Raw genomic sequence first — 24,141 nt, forward strand, 5'->3', positions numbered from 1 at the left:
CCCACTTGAACTCCAAAACTCTCTTTTGGGCTAAGGTTGTGGGAATCTGGGTTGATCTGTTCACACAAGATCAATTGAAATACGGTGTGCTAAACTCTGTTAGTATGGAAAGAGTATTGATATTTTTGAACATTGGTATTGGGGAAGATTTCTGAGAATGCAAAAAAATAAAAAATGGATCATTGAACAAATCAACCCAGAGTTGTCACTCAAGGCAAAAATTATCAAATTCAAGTTATCCTATTTTGGACACATTATGTAACTAGAAGGGAGCTATTACTGAGAAAGGTAGAAGGAAAAAGAAGAGGATGACCATCAGCAAGATGGATGAACTCATTAGAAAAGCAATGGGTGCACTATTGGAGGACCTGAAGAACCGGGTTTGGGACAGACTGTCATGAAGAAAATCTATCTATCTGATTGCTAGGAGTCGACACCCCCTGGATGGCATATAATCAATCAAGCAAACAAACTAATTAATTTTAACCTTAGTTAGGCGGATGCATGTCTGCGTGCATCCAATTTCCTGACAGCTGAGAACCTCATGCTCAAAGGCATCTCTGGATTAGTTATTATGATCCAGTGTATTGATGAACCCAGAATGTGGGTAAACTCAGTACCAGATTATAAGTCTTGTACTCCATTGGGATGATTAGAAGTTCTTTTGATCCCCCTCCAAAACTCTGTGAATGTCTGAGCCAGAGAGGGACTGTAGCATTTACTGGCTCAAATCAAAGGTCCATTAAGTTTAGGATCCAAGATACTGAACCAGATGTTTTTCCATCAATGTCTTCTGTTTGTCCTACACAATACATTATATTCAGAGATACACCATTTCTGAACATGGGATCTCCATTTCACCCACCCGGCTTTATAATTACTGACAGACATCCCTTCTATGGAAGGTTTAAAAATCTCTTTTTAAACCTCCTAACTGTATTGCTCTCATATATGAGGGCAGAAAACATCATCTGTTCATTCTATGTTGAATACAGAAGAGGTTTCCTGTTGCTTCTTTGCATCTCTGGCCAGCTATTTTGACAAATACTCTATCTGCTTTCTTCATCATTATTGATAATTTTATATTATCTCCTATTCACTTTTTTACATATAATTTTATTGATTTATTGAAGTTTTTTTAAAAAAAATAAAGATATAAACTAATATAAAGTGAGAAAAGGAAAAGAAAGATACAGATGTCAAAGAGAAAGTTAGAAGTGCAAGAAAGGAAAGGGGGGAAAAGGAAAGGAAAAGGAAAATAGAAAAGAAAGCAGCTACAAAGAAGTAGCTTCCGAGCTTCTTTTACAGCAATTATAAGTACAATTATAAATTTACCTCTTACTCTATGGTTACAACTTAACTCTCTCCTTTCTAAAGTCTCTTCTATCTGATGATTGAAACCATGCATCAGAAATTCATTTTTCACACAAAAAGTCTACAAAGGGTTTCCAGTCCAATAAATGTGGATAATTGTCTTTTCTCTGAATTTAGAGATTTCAATTTAGCCATTTCAACTTAGTCCCCTGTTTTCCTAAATTACCACCTATCTAGCCTGGAGGTCTGCCCTTTAACATTTCAGGGTTGAAGGGGATGGGGGGAGGTCAGCCTAGGATCGTCAGACTTGGCTTCTTTTTCAGTCACACTGCCTGGATGAGGCATACAAGCTTCGGAGAGGTTTAATCAAAGCCGGCAGGTTTCATTTCCACCTGCCAAAGCTTGAAGGAATAAAATCCCCCGGATCATTGCAGGTTTGGGGAGGGAAGGTGGAAGACTCAGACAGCCTGCAAAGGGAAAGAATTAAAAGGGGAGTGGATACTACCCAAGGGGAACCAATTGTTGGGTTCCCAGGGCTGGAGGAGAGATGAGGGGTCCAGAGTTTTGTGCCTCAATTTCACACCTTCCACAAACCCTTAATCCCATCAAGTGACACTCCCAGACTCTCCACTGCTGGTAATTAATTTACAAGCATATACATGCTCACACTCTCCAGACTTTTGAGCACAGAATCTCTGCTGATGCCTCATTATTTTGGTTTGCTACATCCATATCTCTGCTTTTTCCATCTCCCCCTCCTCCCTACTTTTAAAATTTTGTTCGCAAGTATGGAAGTCCCTTGTTTTCCTACCTTTTAGCCACATTATTTAGTCCTGACTCTGGAAGATGGACATAGTGATTGGCATCTGTAAGGTGCATTTCTGTAGACTTCACTAACCTGCGAGATGAAGCTGCTAGAAGTTGGGGCAGGAACGACAGAAATAAAATGAGATTTCAGCACAGCTCCCTCTCATCAAAACCAAAAATAAAAGCCTTCTTGGATTTGCTTTGGAAAGAGATTCTCCCAACCCACAATTCCTTGTCCCCCAATTCTAGATGGGGTGCATGCTGCAGTTGCTCAGAATTGAGAGTGGATGGAGCTGTGCATATGCTCTAGAGAAGCGTGCAGGAGTTGAATTCTGGGTGAGGCTAGATCAAGCTGAAACTAGCAGTCCTCAAATCATCTGCCAACTTTGCTGCTCTCGGTTGCTTCAATCTTCTCGCACTGGCCTCCATGCAGAGGTAAAATAAGATCCCACCCACCCAAATCGCTGCTTTCATCTCTCCTCTCAGCAAGGCCCTTTTCCAGCTGTTTTGATCTCTGCCCGTTTCCTGGAACCCAGACCCCATGTGGCCACTTTCACTCGGACACCGAGTAATTTTGACTGCATTCCCTGCCGCTGCCTTTCTGCTCTTCCCTTATGTGTGTGTGGGGGGGAGACCTTTCCATAAGTGTCCATTAGTGGCTTGTTTTGGTAACGGGAACATCTGGAAGAAGAGGGTGGATCGGCAATCATTCCAGGTTTATGCTTGGAGGAACAGGTTGGGGGTTGATGGCACTGAGAGATAAATGAGAGAAGGTGTGGGGGGGACACAGAGACTGCGTGCACACCAGAAAAGTGGTTCAGGGTGAGAAGAATCAAAGGAGGGAGGGCCACCAAGAGGTCTATAGGTCCAACTGAAGGAAGATTCAGCATCACCGTGCCAAGCAGGTAGAAAGAAAGAGGGCACTGTCTCATAAACCAGGATTTATAGCAGAGTCTGGGTTTCAGAACGGTTGTAACATGCACATGCCAACACAGTTTTCGCTGAGCAGCCTTCGGCCACCTCATGCCCTGCAGATGTGCTGAGCTTCAATGTGTCTCGCTCTCATTCCTGCATCCCGAATCCCTCCAACGGCAGTTTGCAATGTTCATTTGCACAGAAGATGCAGGGGACGAGTCGGACTTAGATGCGGCTGGGTTTTTGTATAAGTGCAGTAAGCAAGAAATAAGGCATTGTGACGGCATTTATGAACTGTTCGTACAATGAAGGGGAGTACAAATATTTAAACTCGCCTGCGCGGGTGTGTGCATCCTTCTATAAAGACCAAAATATGAGTAGCTATAGGCTGAAAGGCTACAGAAACACAACACAGGCATTGTTATGTCAGTGCACATAGCGTGGATAACCACATCTTCTTACAAGGTTACACACAGAACACTTGAGAGCCCGGGATAGCATCCTAAAGTCCCGATATAAATTCCATATTGGTTCTGCAGGACGGATACAAGAATACAGTATAGGTCAGGCTAAAGAAAGTACAGCTTTTCCAAGCAGGAACAGTCAGAAATCATGCCTCTAAAATTCTCTAGTGACCGTGGGGAAAAATATGTAGATATAAATCAGAACTCCACTGACAAAGCATCTATCTTCCAAATATGTGGTTAAAACGGGGGAAAATGTACGTGATAAATTCTAGCCACTGTGCACAATCCCCAAACACTGTAAATAACAACTTAATTGTACAAACAGAACTGGGTATACCAGCCCGTCAATATACATAAAGGGAGGTTAGAAAATATGGACTATTCACACTTAACCGACAGCAGTGCCTGTTTTCTAAGTGGGGCAAATATGCCTCCCTACCAATAAATGAAAAATCCTGTTAATCCCCAGTCAACCTGAAGACTTTGCACATTGACTAGACAATGTACAAACCTTTAGTTCAGAGGTTGTTCTTTTATGCATATTTTTCACAATGTCGATTGACTGGGCAGAGTGGCAAATAATATTTATGCATATTTTCCACTCAACACACATGAATCGTAAGTATATACATGTTACTAATCAAAATAGTAATACTTTGTTCTTCAGAAATATAGTTAATGAAAACTAACATTAAAATATAGTACTCAATAGAGAAATAAGGACATTAGTAAATAAAGTTAATGGGGGGGTTTAAGGAAAGAGAGATTACCTATACAAATGGGTTCCCTTGTAGGGTATATTTGGGAGAACCACAGAGTTGGCAGTAACTATATTTGTTTCTGTTTAGTTTCTTTATTCCATACCTGCTGGGTGCAGAGAAACTCTTATACTGTTTTAGCATGGCCATAAGAACATCAAAGCTTGTATGCATTAATGTAACCCAGTAAGCTGGATACGTTGGAATCCCTTATTAACTACACAAAATTAGATGTGTTACTAGGACACTTCCACCCTAGTCAACATCTTCTCTTAAGGTAGGAAAGTAACAACCAGTGGGAAAAACACCACAAATCACAGGGAAAGAGCTGGCAGTTGTACATTGGGAGCATGGGGCAATCTCACTGTGACCTCTTTCTCTGGCGGGAAAGAAAATTATTCAGCGTAAAAATCAGCAGCACCAACAGAAGCTGCCATCTTCCTTCATTCAGGTCCTTCCACATGAAGTTCTTCAGTTCTGTTCAGTTGCAGTTCTGGTCACTCACATCCAGCAAAATCATCCTTTAGTATTTCAGGTGGATACTATATCAAGAAAGGTGCCCTCTGACTAGATTACTCACACTGTGTTATACAAGGGAAACTGCTGAAGACTGCTAAGTGTTCCTCAGCCCTTTCAGATGGGCTGGTCAGCTAGATTTTGAAATCTGACATCTGGAGACCCATAAATTGACTAAGAGGGGTACAATGTATGGGGGAAGAGGGCTTAAGCTAAATCTATAGCCAATCTTTGCATGATTACACAGAGGATCAGGAAATATCCTACCTTGATACACATTGTAGTAGGAGAAACAACTGCATATAAACAAGATACCCAGCTTGAATTGAGACAGCTCCTAATGCTGGGAACACTTATACTAGAAAAATCACATACAGTGAAGAAGGGGTTCAATCACTGAAGCAGATAATCGGAGAGCAATAGTCAGTAGCCCACAGATACAAACAGTTAGAGGAAGGGAACAAACCATATGCAAGACACAGGCCTACACCCAAGGAGTAATTCAGGCCCAAGTTAAACGCATAGCCACAAGCATACTTTGGTTCAGCCAATGGTAAGGAGACATAGTCAACAGTGTCCCTGTTGTAGAAGCCAAGATCACCAACACATTAACAGAGACGCACATGGAATTGCCTCAAGGACACACCTGTTTCACAAAGACGTGAGCAACATCACAGGTGGATTGCCAGCCTCCATGTATGAAAACTCACAAATATTTGTTCTCAGGGACTTCCAAATGCAAATATTGGAGTCCCAAATGCAAATATTCACAGACATGGAATTACTCAGAAGTCATAGTCACCATTAGCCTGGCCCAGACCAACGATCCATCTGAGCCTAGTCTCCAGAACTCAACAAGAGAAACATGGCTTCAGCCCCCATTGCAATGGGGGCCACTGGGGGCAGGGGTGGGGGCTCCATTTCCAGTCCTAGGAGAAAAAGGGGCAGAAACACATGGGTGACTCACAGCCACTGACTGCTGGTGAGGTTGCACAAAAGACGTACCATGCACCCAACACGGATGTGATGCCACTGGGCCTTATCCAGATACCCACCCTCAAAAGGAACGAGGCTGAAAGAGTGGTGAGAATAGAAAAAATTCACACATCCTTCTACATAAGACAGCATCTCCTCAGGGATTCCCACACACACATCCTGAAAACAGTTTCCAGAGGAAATCACAGTGGTAATTATGGCATGATTTTATCTTCTCCCTCACACTCGCAATTTAACAGATGGCTTGCCTCCGCTACCTAAGCTTCTTGGCTGATCCCACCCTCCATCATCCCCTCAAACACAGTCTCTCTCTCTCTCTCTCATTTTTTAAAGACCAGCTTAATGTCCCACTGACAGAATCCTGTGACAACAGGTTCCACAGGTTGCTCATAGGCTCTGTGTAGGAAAAACGTCTGGTAGCAACAAAATAGATGATAGAGCATCCTCAGTAAGGCAAATGTAAACATGCCAGCCAAGATAAACAGCTTATTGTCATTTGTCAAACACCAACAACACCTTTGCAATGTCAGCTTTCCCCCTCTCTTTGGTTCAGCTCCCTGCTGCTTTTTTGTTCTTCAAGGAATGGCACCTGACCTGTGATATCCAACCTCATCACCATCTCCGTTGTTTCCTGCCTAACTCCATCTTTGTTCCTTTCCTCCATCTTTTAATTCTCCATGCTTTGCTTCCCCCTCCCCGCCCTTGGCTGAGTGTCAAGAGTTCCAAAAGAGTTGGAGGCCACCCAACTTATGGAAAAGGGGGCCTAACATTTGAATGGTTGTGAGAGCCTTTTGTAAAACACACGGTCTCACTTTTAATCTCCAATTTCACCCAAACACTTTTCCCAGGTGTCTTCTAAAGCCAAGAGCTAGGAGGGCATCACAAAAGGAATCTGAGCCCAAATCTGGGAAAGCCCTGGAAACATCTGCAAGAATTCCACTGCATCCTGGCACCAACTCACAATGACTGAGCCTCTTCCCCTGCCCCCCCCCACTCCCCCCAAGAGAAGCAAATCCACTGGCCAGGCAGGCCAAAGAGCAACGCTGCCATCTCCAATCACCCTTCTGTCCTCTGGAGACCAGCGAGCTTAAACTAGCCCCCCACCCCCAGGCTAAAGAGAGAGTTGGCCAAGAGACTGGTCACTGTCTGCCTTTCTTGACGAATAGGTCCTGGCTCCAGTGAATGGAGCTGGATTGGTGGGGAAGTCAGCTATGGATTTCCAACCAAGAAGTTGGGGAACCCAAACTTCTGTAGGACATGAGCTGAGAAACGGGGGACCAGCCAATGCAATCATTTGGGGGAACAGGTAGCTTGAACCAACGGAGTGCCCTGGATTTTTTCCCACTCTACCTCAACTTTCTACATGTTTATCTTTCTGGGGGTGGGGGTAGGGGAGAGAAATGAAACCCGGGCAGCTTTCCATTGTCCCTTAGCCCCTTTTGCTTTGAAGTGCCAGCAATGAGTTTTTTTTTTCTAATGACCAAGAGATAAATCACTCTGCAGCTCAGCCTCTGAGCCTTTCCATTCTGTTCACGAAAACCCTCTCCCTTAATTCCCATCCTACCTGTCAACCCCCTTATTAAGAGGCCGATTTAGACAAACCTTCAATCAACCTAATCATGCATTCCACCTCCCCCCCCCTCATGTGGGGAAGAGTTGTGTTTTTAGGAGCCAGTCTGCTGCCTAAAGAGGTGGAAAAGGAAAGCTCCTAAGCCCTCCACACATCTTCAAGATACCTGGTTTTCCTTTGGGCAGGCTTGGGACTTCTCTCTCCATTCCAGACCCTAAGGTCTGGAAGAGAGGTGTGGTTCCTCCACATTTGGGGATGGATAGAGTCGCCCCAGCCCAGCTCCACCAGCTCACCTTAGCCAGCTTCTCATCCAGGCATCCTTTGGCTTGGCGGGGGGCCCTCACCCCAAATTCCTCCAACAGACCTAAAAGGGTCCCGTCTTCTTTTGTGCCTCCAATCCCAGCATCAAATGGCATTCTCAGCTATCTAAGGCCCTGCTATATGCATGTTGTGTGTGTGTGTGCATGCGTGTTTGTGACTGTGCGTGTCTTGGAAGCTGGACAAAACCCAGCAATACCCACCCCTTGAGCTATAACTCTCCCATTCCCCAGTCGCCCTTCCTTTTATGGACAGATCTTGCAGTGGGGAGGATGCCCTGTTACTTTAATCATAAAGCCCCACACAGAGAGCTAAAGATGCCTGAATCGGATGCTACTTCAACCACTACTACTACTCTCCCACTACTTTCATTAGACATCTCTTCCTTACTACCCTTTCTTTTCCGGGCTCAGCCCAAGCCCCGTAACCATTAGGCACATCTCTCCTTTTTCTAGGACTCAAGGCACCCTCCCACTGGTTCCCACTCCCAAAGGGCCCAGGGGATCATTCCCAATTTTAAACCTGCCCACTTCCTACTGGCTACCCCCTGCCCTCCCTGCCTGGAGGCCATTCCACACCACATGAGAAAAGGAACTCTTTGGGGTGAAATCAAACGGGCATTTACCCCCTCCCCCCCTCTCTTTCTCTCTTCTAAAGGGGAAAAGAGAACAGATGCCCTTCATTTAAGCTGCATTTTCCCCCCTTTTCAACCAATACAGATTCTCTTCTCTGCTAAGAAAAAGGCAGAGGCTGCAGTCAAGTCTCTATAGTGTACATGTTTCTGATTCTTTTGCAGTTCCAGACCGGTCTGGATTAATTCAGCATACAGTAATGAGGTTAAAAAAAAAACACCTTTTTTTTTTTTTTTGGCATTTCATATTCTTGCAGTCTGGATGATCAATGCCACAAACAAACCAGGAGTGAAGGTACGCGCTCTCTCTCTCACACACATGAATATCAGAAAGGGAGGGGGGAAACTAAGAGAGGGGCCATCACCCATTCTTTTTTCCCCCCTGCAAACCAAGCCCCGGTGGTGGGGGGGCAGGTAAGAAGAGGCAATAATGTGCTTTCGGAAGTCTGAACTCAAACCTCAGGCTGGGGACACGTCCCACAGAAAAGGCAGAGGACAAAATTGTGACATCAGGGTGAAGGGAGAAATGCTGTTTTTTTTCCCCAAGGGAGGGAGGGTCTCCTTCATTTTCCATCAAGGGTTCCCCCCCTTTCTCTGGCCCCACAATAAGAAAAAAAATGCCCCCAAAAGAGGCAAGCAATGGAGCAGAAGCCCACTCACCCCCCACCCCCAAGTAATAAACCTCAGTGCTGCGACTCTTCCACAGACCGGGACATTTGCTGCGGGAAGGTACAAATTCAATACATAAAAGAAGAAGAAGGTGGGGGGGGGGCAATGAATTAAATAATTAAATCCGGCTTACCTTTTCATGACAACTCCTGAGAAAAGGATAAACCAGGAAACTGAAGAGAGGAGCAAAATGTTCTCCGCCTCTGGAGATACACAGAGAAAGAGATGGTCTGTATTTTTCTTTCTTGATTTTGGTTTTTTTTTTTAAAAAAATGAAATATTATTTTTTCCTAGCGTCTCCCCCCCACCCCCCCACCCCCATTTCTTTCCCTCCTGCGGGAAATCAAACAAGCGCTAAATCCAACCAGCCGCGGAACCAACAGCAGCATCTTCCCCTCTCCTTCCCTTCCAAAAATTTCTTTCCGATCTTTATTCACCGCTCAGGCGCCCCCCCCTTGCTTTTCTCTCCCACCCCCCCAACCCCCATCTGTCTCCGTTCAAGGTTGTTGCAGGCTTCCGCGCTACACATGTTGCATCCCAAAGTTAAAGCAGAACCTGGCGCCGAAGCGGGCCCGGCGAGGAGGGGCTAAAATAAATAAATAAAGGGGGGAAGCCCCGCTGCCTTCGGCTCCCCACCCCCGCTTCCAAGCTGCCTTTCCCGGGGCCTCCAGCGTAGAAATCTCTGCATCGCTCACAGCTTTGAGTTTCCTTTCCTTTATTTATTTATTTGTCTCTTAGACCACCCCTCCCTTTTATTCTTCTTCTTCTCCTCCACCTCCCCCCAGCCACCCTCTTTTCCCGGGTCACCTTTCTATAAAGACACGCGGCGGTGCAAAAATAAAAATAAAATAAAAATAAAAAAAAGAGGGGTGCGAGGAGACGGAAGGAGAGAAGCGCACGGGGAAAAGGTGGAGGAGAGGAGGGGGCGGGCCCGTTTGGGGGGGGGGGGGTAAAGGCTTGATATATTTTTATTCCTTTAATGCAGACCAGACCACGTCGCCTGTCCTTTCCCCCCGATCTTGCAAGGCAAAGGCAGGCAGGCGGGCAGGCGCGCGCGCGCGCAAGCACCGGGGAGGGTCATTAGCATTCAACACCCATCCCTGAGCCTCACCACCAGCGCGGCAGAAGCAGGTTGCGAAGCCGGCGCAGCCGAAGGAGCCCAGCGCCGCAGTCCTGGGCGCTGGAAGGCGGGGAGGGAATGGGGGGGGGGAGAGGAGGAGAGAAGCAGGGATCCGACCCGATCCCTCGGCTCCCCGAGCCGGAGAAGGGAAGCTCGACCGTGCACGCGCACACGCCACCTGGCACCGGCAACCGGCAGAAGCTGGGTCCGGCGTCCTGGGTCTCTGGGCAGGTCTCAGAGGCCGCCGCCGCCGCCGAGCTGAAAGAAAAGCGACAGCCCACCCGCTCTAGCTCGGAGGGTGAGATTGCGCTCCCACGGGGAGACAGGATCTCTCTCTCCACCATCAGAGAAGAGAGACCAAAAAGCAAATTCACCGCAGAGGGAGGGGGGGAAGGTGAAAATTGACCCCCACCCTCCCCGGCTCCATTGGCTTCAAAAGTCCACCGCCCCTTTCCAAACTCACCCACGAGGGAGAGAATGGAGCGAAGGAACACACCCCAACACTTTCCGTTGCATACGAGAATCATGGAGATCTGTGTAGATGGAGCCGTCCCGTGTTTTAATAGGGCTCGGAAATAAGCAGAGCAGCAACCGGGTTGCAGAGAAGATGGGGTAAGGTGGGGTGGGGTGGATCCTGCCGGCTCTCCTTGGCCGCCATCGCTTACGCCAGGAAGATCCCTCGGGTGTTTTTGCAACGCACGGGAGAGGACTTTTAAAAAAATAGGTGTGAGAGTGCATAAAATATCCTGTCCCAAAAGTCAGGGTAGCGCACACGGCAGTTGCTCTCTTTTGCCTTTGTCATTTCCGCCTTGTAGCCAAAAGGCCGAGAGGCTCGTTGTCAGGGGGACGGATGGGAGACCAAGCGGAGTTTTTTTTTTTTTTTAAGGGGCGGTAGTTATTCAGAGAAAACTACAGAGGGCGCTACGCCGCTTCCATCTGGAGGTGTAGATTGACCCCCGAGGGTGGCGTTTGGGAAGAGTTTCAAATAACACAAAAAACGAGACCGCTTAACCCATTTTTGAGGGTCAGGGCGCAACCGAAGGATCCGATTTAGGAGAAGCGGGGAAGCAGTGCTCGGATGCGTGTGTATGTAGACTCCAAGACTGGGATGGGCTGTAAAAGGGCAAGAAAGAAAGCACCCAACCGGTCACCCGAAAAGCAGTTTTATTAAGAATCATGCCGTTAGCCTAATCCGGAGCGCGTCGTTGAGTTAACGCTGCCAGGCGGCCGTTCGCCTTCATCTCCTGCAAAGGTCTTTCCCGGATTTCTCCCAGCTTGAGCCTCACGCAAGGTTTGTGGCTGAGCGCTGCCGTTCCCGAGCGAAGAAGCACATGCCGGCTTAGAGCCCCGCCAGCACCTGCCTCCCTACCTCTGCCTGCCTTTCGGCGCCTGTTCCTTGACCCGTTCAAGGGATCGAAGGCTTGGAAAAGCAGGAATGGGCAAGACCCACGGCTGTAAAGCCCAGGGATGGCGCGAGGAATCCGCCTGCTTCCCCTTCCCCTTCCTCTGCGCTTTAGGACTTTGGTTCACTTACCTGAGCTGCAATTCTCCCTCTAACCAGGAGATGGCAGCAAAGCTTCCCAGCGGGCCAGGTCTCTCTGCAGCCACCTAGTGGCCGCGCGCACGTGGGCCGCAGCACCCCAACTAGAGAAAAACGAAAAGAAGAAACGAGGCAGAGAGGGAAGAGCCGTGGCCTTCAGGGATGCGTAGCATCCTCCTGTTCTCGCTGTTTTCCCCTTTCATGCTGCTAGTGAAGGCATGAGGGAGACCGTGTGTGTGTGTTTAGCGAGCGAAAGAGCAAATACTTATCTTCCTGTGTGGGGAGCTGTGGGGAGGGGGTTTGACTGAGTTATCTCATCAAGGGGGGGCGTACGTGTGTACGTATGTGTGTTTTTTCACCAAGGGGGTGGGGATTTCAGAAGTTTGCTTTGGGGCCAGAAACCTTTGTGCACCAAGTGGCACCACAACTTACCTCCTTGCCCCACGCACCTCTCCAACCCTGCAAGACTTACAAATAACTCAGCTCCCAGGATTGTTTTTGTTGTGGGAAAAATTGGTGGAGGAAGGAATATTAGGTATGTTAGTCGCCTTGAGTTATTCATAAAAATAATAAAGACAAGGATATAAAATCAGATTCCAACCCTGGGAGAGGAATGGGAAATACCATGTCACTCCAGTCTGTTTGTGCATCGGTCACATAACGGAGCACTCTAGGGGCCCCTTGCCGATTTTCACACCGCTAATGCCAGATCAAACAGATTTTCAGTCTAATCCATTCAGCAAGACATCTTGTTCCCCAAAGTCCTTTCACCTTTGATCGGTGAGATTCTGAGGACCGGCATCTATCTTAACACACCAAAAAGGAGAGGGACAGGATTTATGATGGATGACTTTGTCTTGGTGCTCAGTCTGCAAATGTCTTAACATCTCTCTCCCCCCTCTCCTCCCAACAAACACACACACACATTTCCCTGTTGAAAGCACCAGCACTCTTCTTGCCATACAAGGATGCTCAGATTTGGAGGGTTAATGTTGATTGTGCTCAGAGAATGATGCCAGTTTAGGGGCATAGGGCTAATTAGCAGGATGTTAGAAAAGTTGGCATGACTGGGTACCCTGCAGCACAGGTCCAGTTCATGCAGTTCTTCAGTGCAGAGAAGACTTCTGCATCTGTTAGGAAGGTGATATTAGGAAGATAAGACAGTTTTGCTTCTTCTGAAAGTCCCAAACAGTTGTTTTTATTAACTATTGTTCTCCCCCAAATAAACAAAAAAATAACACTCTGGAACATCGTCAGCAATGCAACACAATCCTATTACAGTTGCCAAAAAAGTTTTTGGAACCTCTTTGCTGACATCTAGCAGTGGTTGGGATCTTTTGTAGTTCTGCTACTGTTTACATTTAAACCATGGTAGGCAATCCCATGCTGCTCCATCACAACCTGTTAATAGGGTTTCCTGCTTGAGCAAGGAGTTGGAGTAGAAGACCTTCAAGGTCCCTTCCAACTCTGTTATTCTATTATTCTGTTAATTCTGAAATGCTTTGTAATCCAGAGAACACCAAAGACTCCAGTGGCTGTTTCAAAACATGCTGAAACTAAACATTTTCATTTCCCAAAGAAACAGTTTTCTTTGCAGATAGTCCTCAATTTATGATCACAATTGGGACTGGAACAGTTGCTTAACCAGGCAGTTGTTAAGTGAATCACACCCAATCTTGCAACCTTTTTTTGCTGTGGATGTTAAGAGAGTCATTATGGTGATAAATCCCACCCTATCATAGCAAATCCAGATTCCAAATTCTCCCATTGGTTTTGCTTATCAGAAGCTTCCTTGAAAGGTTGCAGATGGCGATCACATGACCCCAAAGTGTTGCATCCATCATAAATACACACCCAATTGCCAAGCATCTGAATTTTGATCACAAGTGATAGTCATAAGTGTGAGGACCAGTTATAAATCACTTTTTTCATTGCTGTCTTAACTTTGAACAATTATTAAATGAATGGTCGAATATCGAGGACTACCTACCCTGTTTTCCACCAAAATAACACATCCCCTGATAATAAGCCCAATTGGGCTTTTGAGCACATAGGAATAAGGCCAAGCACTTATTTCAGGGTTCCAAAAAATATAAGACAGGGTCTTATTTTTGGGAAAACATGGTATATTATTATTATGCAGCCTTTGGCAGGATGGATCAACTATTTTGACCCTTTTGTCTCCTTTGAAGATGTTGCAACTTCGGGATGGAAATTTCCTTTTTCTTGTTGATACTTCTGTACTCCTTTCCTTTCCTTTCCTTTCCTTTCCTTTCCTTTCCTTTCCTTCCCTTCCCTTCCCTTCCCTTCCCTTCCCTTCCCTTCCCTTCCCTTCCCTTCCATTCCTCTCCTCCCCTCTCCTCCCTTTCCCCTTCTCTTCCCTTCCCTTCCCTTCCCACATAGCATCTGCAACACTTGTCTGAAATGGTATGGGGTCTCCTGCTTGAGCGGAGAGTGGGTTGGACTAGAAGACCTCCAAGGTCCCTTCCAGCTCTATTCTGATGGATAAACAAACAGAACATTAGAACTGGGAAGTTTAAAGAGGGAGGCTAGAATAGGAGGAGCGTTTTAGCTGAGTCCTTCTAACAGCAGCGGGAAAGCAGAACAGCTCAGAAAAACAAAGAACTCCCTTCTCTATTCATGACGCTCGACTTTTGCTGGCAGGGAACAAGGGAATGAGGAAGAAAAGGAGAAAAAATAGAAACAAGAGAATGAAAATTGCCAGGATTCCAGCTGCCTTTAATGAGGGAGCTCCATCCCACATTTTAGGGGAAAAGGAAACCAGACTAATAAATTGAGGCAGGATGAAACTCTTACTTCATTCTCTGAATGGAAGAAAAGCACTTGCAGAGAACCAGAACAGGTATCGGAACTCCTAACTTCTGAATACTTCCATACCTGAAGAGAGGAAAGGCGACATGACACACAAAAATGTTATTAATGTTTAATAACATTTTATGTTATTAAACATTACATTAATGTTGTAGAAAGGATTGGGGAAAAGGAAGCAGCATAGTCACTCGGGGGTTTTTATGTTGGATTTCTACAAGAATTTTGCAGACAGAATTCATAAATTGGGGACTGCATCCTGCTCTCATTTGCTCGTATATCTTTCCTGGAGATTCTCTATAGGCTTTCTGCCTCCTTCCAAGGTTATTGTTCTCCAAGTGTAATCATTTGTGCACGTACCCATTCAGAAAAGGAAGGGACTGTACTGGCACCATGGAAAACAAAGCCTGGTCCTCACTGAAATCTCTTTCAGTATATCTTCCATCTTTGTGCCTTCTTCCTTTGTGCTTCCTGATTTATATGTATGGGAGCTACAGGGAGATTGGAAAGGCTCTAGTACCTTAGGTAAGGTGGTGTGATTGCAAGTGTGTGTGCGTGCGTGCATGTGCGCACATGTGTGCTATCCCTTAGAAGGATCCACAAAGCCTGGTTGTGACCTTGCAAAGTGAGGAAACTGCCACACTTCTTTGCAAGCAAAACATGTGCTTTTGATGATGAATGTCTACTGACACATAGGCTATAAAATAAATTCAGCCATGCAAGCAATCCTTTGAGAAGTAGATATTGATATGGCCTTTAGACATTTACAGATGCATGTATTCATGACTGAACATACATACACCGTCATGGTGGGAGAGCACCAGGCTGTTTAGACCCATGCTTAAATCTAGCATTCCTGTTTCCAAGGATAATTAAGCCAAGCCAAGTGCCAATGGGTGCACCCTCTCTAGACTTAATTTCTTTAAGTCTAGAGAGGGTGCACCCATTGGCACTTGGCTTGGCTTAATTATCCATCCATCACCTCCCTTTTTGATTTGGCACCAGTATCTGTCTTCTGAACTGTGCAGGTAGTTCTCAATTTATGACTGATTGCTTAGCGACAGTTAAAATTAAGACAGACCCAAAAGCTACTTACAATCCCATTTCAAAGATACAGTGCCACATACACATACCCCCAGAGTCACATGACCACATGCTTGGCAACCAGCCCACATTTACGGCAGTTTGCAATGTGTCACAGTCACATGACCACAATTTATGATGGTTTTGTCAGAAATCAGCATTTACTTCTGGTTTCTGGCAAAAACTGCTTCAGAGCGAACAGTGGATTTGCTTAACCACTACTCCAAAAAGGTTCATAAATTTGACTTCAGTCACATGGTGATTCATTTTACGACTGTCACCTGTTGCAGGGATCAATTACAGTCGTAACTCGAGGACTACCTATACTTATTCCCTGTATGAACGATTCATCTAGCTGTTATGACCCATTGCCATTGCTAGAACTAAATGCTGTTAATTTGATTTTAATTACTAAATGTTAATTTTAATTTTAAAATTAATTTTTAAAATTAAAATGCTACTCAATTATTGAGAAGTAAAATAAGAGTTTGTGAAGGTCCTTCCTTTTTCAGATTAACTACCTATCAGTTTGGGGTGATCTCAAATTCCAGTTTTTAAGATAAACTGAAGGTAGCTTCCTAGTCTTTTCTCTAGATGCCGTTTATAAAACACTATTATGACTCCCTATGCCCTATTTATTAAGTAATGCCTTTTGTTGTCCCTGGCTTCATTAAATCACACTTAAATTCAAAGAATCAGCCTGCTTCTAGATCAAAGATCTACGGCTATTTCCTTCTCATGCACAATATTCCACAGAGATGCAAGCCTGTCTTATAGAAAAAGTATCCACCAGTTTGTCATACGAACATTTCTAAAAAAACATACAATCTCATTTCCAGGTTCCTAGGTACATCAAGGCAAACAGGAACTGTTTGCAGTATATATAAAATTAAATATATGCATGCCAGAAAGTAAAGAATTCTGATTTGCACATACTTTCAAAACATAAATACGAGACGCTATTAAAATACAAGGATTTAATTGAAGGACTTCAGTGTGCACCATTTTACAACTTCATGTCCACCATCTCCCCCTTTTTCCATCTCTCTCCAGCCCCAGTAAGTGAATTTGTAGGGACAATATGTTCTTTGTTGCTGAGGGAACATTTTGTTGCAAAAGATATACAGTATTCTAACTTGGTTCCTCTCTCCAGTATCACTCTAACACAATTAAAATGTCCACATCCAGAGAAAACCAACAGGCAAAATGGCTAATAATCTAAACAAACGGTATATTTCTAGTTGACAAGAGAAAATTATTTGAACCAACTTACCAGGATGAGTCTAGTTTCTGGTGCACATTTTGCTTTCTTCTGTTCTTACAGGAACCAAAATTCTTGCAAATCAACCAAGCTACAGGCCAATTCTCTGGAATATTCCAAAAAACCCTGGAAGTTTCAGTGATTCAACCATTACTTTGAAAATTGTGTGTCTTCATTGGTACTCAAGAGAAAAAACACAGGTACTTAGAGGCACTTTTCTCTGTTAGCTGGAAGGAGGAATGATTTGAAGCAGACTTGAAGAAGGCCTGGCATCTCAGCATGGTTTGGCTCCATCAACCCCTCACCATTGTGGTTCCCAGCCTCTTTTCCTTTAACTGCACAAAAGTCACCAGAGTCTTGATCTGACTCTCATTCAGAATGCTCCTTTACTCCCTTTTATTTTTATTTCTCACACTATCAATGTTCACTAATATTTCCTAGGAGATATTGTATGTGGCAATTGACACCCCCTTTTATTGCTCTTCCACAAGCAGCATGTGGTGCCATTTGGCCTCGAAGGTCTCTGTGGTACTGAACACGGAAGAAAATGATTCATTTATTCCTCTCAGCCACCCTTAATGATGTTGCCATTGCCATTGGCCGTGGCTGCCTGGGTAAAATTAATGTTTCCCTGCTTTTTAAACCCTTTGTTAATTGCTTTCCTGGATGTGCTCTGCTCCGCATGAATGCGACCAAAACAACTATTGTGCTCGGAGATCTTTGGGTTTTCTGCAAGAGTAATGAGAACAACCCAATGGGTTTCACAGGGAGAAAATCCATGTGGCTAAGGCAGATCCGGCAGTCTAATTGAAAATGAGAGTGGTTAGACCCTGGATTTTCTGGGGCAGGAAACAGATGGGCTTCTTCAGTGGAGGGGAGAGGAATAAAATATCTTACTGACTGGTTCACAAAGGAGGGGGTTAGCTTCCTTTCGAACATTCGTTCCACCTGAATGGTTGCTAACAGCTCTATTAAAGAAAGAAAGCGACACTGCCCAGGTTCTCACAAGCTGCCTCGCTGTCCTGCATAGGATATCGGTAGGCCTGGTGCCCTGGCTCAGGTTTTAAAAATGGGACACCTGGCTGTGAAATGTTGGATATGGGCAACATCACCAACTAAGCACTAGTAAAGGAACCTTCCAAAGAAAGAAAGAAAGGAAGTTTTAACAGGCAGAAGGCTTCAAGATCTCTCTCTCTCTCTCTCTCTCTCTCTCTCTCTCTCTCTCAAAAAAGGAAAAAATCTGACACCTCCCATGTGTCTTGGATTCCAACTCCTATAAATGCCAGTCTGCATGATTATGAGATCTGTAATCCAAAGCAAGGAAAAGACCAGACTGGCTATTCTAGAGTCTCTATTAGTGTTGAACAGGTAGTCCTTGACATATGACTGCAATGGAGACTGCCCATTATGGTTGTACATCAGGAATACTGATCATCCTGATTTTACAAACTTTTTTGCAGCAGTTGTTAAGTGAAAGTGGCAGTCATAAAACGAATTGGGGGGGGGTTGTCATTAAACAATTGTTTGCTTTGGTGCAGTTTTTCTGAAAGGCAGAAGTAATGTAAAATGTGGTCACATGACCATGGGTTGTTGCAAAAGGACGTAAATTTGGTTGTGTTGCAGAGTGCCTAAATTGCAGTCACATGACCATGGTGTGTGTGTGAGAGGGAGGGAGGTGGGGAGAGAGAGAGAGAGAGAGAATCAGAATTTCAGAACCTGGTCATAACTCCCTTTTTCCAGGTAAGTCATAGCTTCAAATAGTTGCTAAGTGACCGGTTGTAAGGTGAGGACTTACCTGTAATATGTAAATGAAGTAATGGTATGATTTGATTACTTCCCAAAATATAGAACACATAGGGGGTCAGCTGTGACACATTTTAGTGAAGTGTGTCAAGGAAAAACAGGCTCAGGTCAAGTTCAGGCAAGCTGCAAACTTGACATGGAAATAAGAAATAAACAAAGCATGGATGGAATTTAGAGAATGTCCTCTCTTCAGTTACTAGGTAGCTAATAATGACAGAAATGTGCAGAAATTGCCTTGCTTTTTTTATTTTCTTGCCAACCTCTTACCTAGAAAACCTTTAAGCATTTTCCCATCCACTTGTTAACTGGTAAGTGAGTTATGTCCCCCTGCCTGCATTTGAAGTGCTTAAGTATATTCACACACACATTTGCAGTGGAAGTACTGGAAGAAACTAGAGACTAATTTTGAGGTTGAACTGCCCTCTGTTGCCCACAGCAGAGACTGCAAATGCAAGGGGGGGAAATCAATTTTAATTATTGGAGAGAAAGGAGTAAATGTAGATATTTGATGAAGTGCCTCAAGAGTCTCTCCTGAGCAAGAATGGCTTCACATTCAATGCTAGGTAATAAATTCCGTTGAAGTGTATATGTAGTTGTCATATGATTATCATAAATGCATGCACTTTACATATAAGTACATATAAATATAAATAAATATAAATCCCTTGGACTGCAAGGTGAACAAACAAGTCAGTCCTAGAGGAGATCAACCCTGACTGCTCCTTAGAAGGCCAGATCCTGAAGATGAAACTCAAATACTTTGGCCACCTAATGAGAAGGAAGGACTCACTGCTCGGCCTAATGCTGGGAAAGATTGAGGGCAAAAGAAGAAGTGGACGACAGAGAACGAGGTGGCTGGATGGAGTCACTGAAGCAGTAGGTGTGAGCTTAAATGGACTCCAGAGGATGGTAGAGGACAGGAAGGCCTGGAGGAACGTTGTCCATGGGGTCGCAATGGGTCGGAAATGGCTTCGCAACTAACAACAACAATATATAAATACATGTAGTTGAGAGAAATACTCATCTTCATAGGGGGAGGAGTTTGGATGTTTGCAACTTCGCAGATAGCAATTTGCATGGGTCATCACTTATGCACAGAGACTCTAGGAAGTGAAGTTAAATAGCCCCTAGAAAATACTGCTAACCGCCAAGTTTATAATAAGCACAATCTTACAAGGTGATGTGGATGTTACCTGCAGTTTGTAAACAGGTAAATGGAAAACAAACAAACAGGCCAAAGGATTGGAAAAGATCGACTTATTTTCCGGTACCAAAAAGATAGCACTGAACACTGCTCAAACTACTGAACAATTGCACAATTTTTTTTTATTATTAAAGAGTTTTACAAAAAGAAAAAAAATTTTTTTTACAAGTATTTCCCCATGCCCCCCCTTCCTTACCCCCCCTCCCCCCCGAACTTCCCAGAACAAAATACAGGGTATAACAATTAACAATCATATGCTAAACTAAGCTAATTAACTAAGGATTCCTATCCCCCCCTTCACACTTTAACTCCCCTTTTACTTAACTAAATATAAATACTCTTAATTTTTCTATTCATTCATAAGCTATTTGATACTTTTTAGTCCAATATTTGTTTTGAATATAATCAATCCATCTTCTCCAGTCCGATATATATCTTTCTTGTGAGTGATCTTTCAAATATGCTGAAATCTTCGCCATTTCTGCCAGATTCGCTACTTTTAATGTCCATTCTTCAATAGTAGGCAAATCTTCCTTCTTCCAATATTGCGCCACCAAAAGTCTAGCTGCAGTTATTAAGTTTAAAATCAATTTAGTCTCTATAACCGTACAATCTGTAATTATACCCAGCAAAAACAATTGTGGAGTAAAACAATTGCACAATTTTATCTATGATCATGCTGAAGATTTTACAATCTAGACTTCAATAAAACAAGGAATTAGAAGTCTGTTAAGTTGGGTTCAAGAAAGGCACTGTTTATACCTGATGGATAAAGAAGAGGTTTCTATTCCGTTTCTGCTCCATTGATCGTACAATATCTGTTGACTGTATAGATCACAATAAACTCTGGATATCTATGAAATACATGGATGTCCCAGGGTACCTCATCTACCCATTAAAAGAATTTGTACATTCGGGAAACAACAGAATGGAACAATTAGTCCTCGACTTACGACCACAATTGGGACCAGAATTTCCATTACTAAGCAATGCGACTGTTAAGTGAGTTCTGCCCAATTTTACAAGCTTATTTGCTATGGATATTAAACGAATCACTGCAGTTGTTAAGTGAATCTCATGGTTGTTTAAGCAAATCTAGCTTTTCCTATTCACTTTGCTTATCCAGCTTTCTGAACTAGCTGGAAAGTTCAGAAATGGCAATCACATAACCCTGGAATACTGCAACCGTTATAAAAACGTAGAGAATAACAGAATTGGAAGGGGCCTTGGAGGTCTTCTAGTCCAACCCCCTGCTCAGACAGGAAACCGTACAACATTTCAGACAAATGGTTGTCCAATCTCTTCTTAAAAATCTCCAGTGATGGAGCATCCTCAATTTCTGAAGGCAAGCTATTCCACTCCTGGTTAATTGTTCTTACTGTCAGGACATTTCTCTTTAGTTCTAGGTTGGTTGCCTCTGTAATTAGTTTCCATCTATTGTTTCTTGTTCTGCCTTCAGGTGTTTTGGAGAAAATAGCTTCTTTGTGCCAGCGCTTTAGATATTGGAACATTGCTATCATGTCACCCCAATCTTTCTTTTCATTAGATTAGACATAACCAGTTCCTACAACTGTTCTTCATATGTTTTAGCCTCCAGTCCCCTAATCACCTTTGTTGCTCAGTTGCCAAGCAGCCGAATTTTGATCATATTACCACGAGGATGCTATAATGGTCATAAGTGCAAGGACCAGTTGCAAGACATTTTTTTCAGGGCTGTTGTAACTTCAAATGGTCACTGAACAAATGATTACAAATCGAGGACTACCTGTAAATGGAAAAAAAGTGCACCTTATACAATCACTTTATTTACTTAAACTACATGCATATTATATATAGAGATGTTGGACTAAAAGAATTAGAAATTGGAACTAAAATTGTTGGGAGAAACATTCACAGCATGAGATATCCTGACTATATCAGTTTGATGGCTGGAAGCCAAGAACACAAGGAATCTCTTTTGAAGGTGAAGAAGAAAATGAAAAAAAATTGGGCGACCGCTGAAATGAAAGAAATCTGAGATTGCATGAAAAGGCAACATCAATATAATAAACAGGTGGAAAAGAAGCTGAAGTAGTAACAGATGTTTACCTTCCTAGGCTCAAAATTTGACAAGGATGGGGGCTGTGTAGCCATTAATTAAAACAGATGTCTGTTACTCAGAAGAAAAACAGATCTGGACAAAATATTATAGTTTAGAACCATCACACTGAGAACAAAGTTTTTGTTGTCAAACCTGTGCTTGTAACATATGGCTGCGAAAGTTGGACCCTCTCGAGAACCGAACAAAGGAAAATGGATGTCTTTGAATTGTGATGCTGGAGAAAACTGCTGAGAATACCTCGGACCACAAGAAGAACCTATTATTCAATATTAGATGAAGGAACAACCAGACCACATCACTGGAAACACCAACAATGAAGCTAAAGGTTAAATATTTTGCACACATAATGCAAAGGTAGGAGTGACTGGAAAAACCCCCGAGATGCTTGGAAAAATCCAAAGCAATTTGGATGCAAGAGACAATCAATAGAAAAGATGGTGGATAGACTCCATTGCTGATGACTCAAGCAAGACCTTATAGAAATCAGAAGACCTATCACTGAGAGAGTCCTGACCAATATCATGCTCCATAAAGGCCATAAAGAGTCAGAAGTGGCTAAAACACAACAAAGAAAAATCACATATGATATGCAACTAAATTGCCAAGCTCTTGACAAACTAAATTGCCAAGCTCTTAGCAAACAGCCCATATATCAGTGGTGCTATTCAGCATGTTCTGACAGGTTCTGGAGAACTGGTAGTGGAAATTTTGAGTAGTTTGGAGAACTGGCAAATACCACCTCCGGCTGGCCCCAGGGTGGAGTGGGAATGGGGATTTTGCAATATCCTTCCCCCAGGAGTGGGGAGGGAATGGAGATTTTGCAATATCCTTCCCCCAGGAGTGGGGAGAGAATGGAGATTTTGCAATATCCTTCCCCTGGAATGGGGAGGGAATGGAGATTTTGCAATATCCTTCCCCTGGAATGGGGTGGGAATGGAGATTTTGCAGTATCCTTCTTTCAGGAGTGGAATGGGAATGGGAATTTTGCAATATCCTTCCCCCAGGAGTGGGGAGGGAATGGAGATGTTGCAATATCCTTCCCCCAGGAGTGGGGAGGGAATGGAGATTTCGCAATATCCTTCCCCTGGAATGGGGTGGGAATGGAGATTTTGCAGTATCCTTCTCTCAGGAGTGGAGTGGGAATGGAGATTTTGCAGTATCCTTCTTTCAGGAGTGGAATGGGAATGGGAATTTTGCAATATCCTTCCCCCAGGAGTGGGGAGGGAATGGAGATGTTGCAATATCCTTCCCCCAGGAGTGGGGAGGGAATGGAGATTTCGCAATATCCTTCCCCTGGAATGGGGTGGGAATGGAGATGTTGCAATATCCTTCCCCCAGGAGTGGGGAGGGAATGGAGATTTCGCAATATCCTTCCCCTGGAATGGGGTGGGAATGGAGATTTTGCAGTATCCTTCTCTCAGGAGTGCAGTGGGAATGGAGATTTTGCAACATCCTTCCCCCAGGAGTGGGGAGGGAATGGAGATTTTGCAATATCCTTCCCCCAGGAGTGGGGAGGGAATGGGGATTTTTCAGTATCCTTCCCCTGGAATGGGGTGGGAATGGAGATTTTGCAGTATCCTTCCCCTGCCACACCCACCAAGCCACAGCACGCCCACCAAGCCATGCCCACAGAACCAGTAGTAAAAAAAAATTGAATTCTACCACTGATAGTGTTCAAAAAGGAGTGAATGAAATCAGGATGATTTCCATACAGAAATGCCTTTCTTATATGATCTTCTTCAAAGAGAAATGGCCTTTAAAGACACTTATACTTGACCCTCCTCATGCCCATTATAAGTACTTCTAGCTGATTTCAGCAAACATATTTTTGGAATAGTCTCTTAAACAGAACACTCCTTTATTCTACCCACTTTCGTTTTTTCCCCATCAGACCCTTTCAACTCTTCTTAATTACAGACTTTTCAATTCTTGAGCAGCTCTCAGAGCTGAGAGGCTATATTCCAATTTTTTTACTAAGAGAAGTGACTGGCCCATGTTCAGATTTAAGCCCAAGCAAACACCAGGTTTGGCATTGTGGTTGCTTGTATTGTCACAAGGGGGTTCTGATTGGATTGATAGTACCACAAGTCTTTACATTCATTCTTTTTTTCTAAATAAGAAGACAGTATCTCATTCAAACATTTCACTGGAAACAAGAAACAAACAGCTTCAAGTATAGGTAATTATCAAAACGGTGAAACCCTGAAAAATTTATATCCTGGAGAATGTCTATATAGCC

At 43.9% G+C, this 24,141-nt stretch overlaps 1 protein-coding gene across 1 annotated transcript in view; it reads right to left on the reverse strand.

The window, feature by feature from the left end:
- GRIN2D (glutamate ionotropic receptor NMDA type subunit 2D) overlaps positions 1 to 9,184 on the reverse strand; it is a 56,773-nt gene extending 47,589 nt beyond the window's left edge. The window contains exon 1 of the mRNA XM_060692799.2: positions 9,095 to 9,184. The gene's annotated coding sequence lies outside the window, so the exon portion shown is untranslated. The remainder of the gene's footprint in view (positions 1 to 9,094) is intronic.
- Positions 9,185 to 24,141: the final 14,957 nt, after the last annotated feature.

This window comes from Pantherophis guttatus, chromosome 4, assembly GCF_059756535.1.
Source record: "Pantherophis guttatus breed Tessera chromosome 4, ASM5975653v1, whole genome shotgun sequence".
Taxonomy (NCBI): domain Eukaryota; kingdom Metazoa; phylum Chordata; class Lepidosauria; order Squamata; family Colubridae; genus Pantherophis; species Pantherophis guttatus.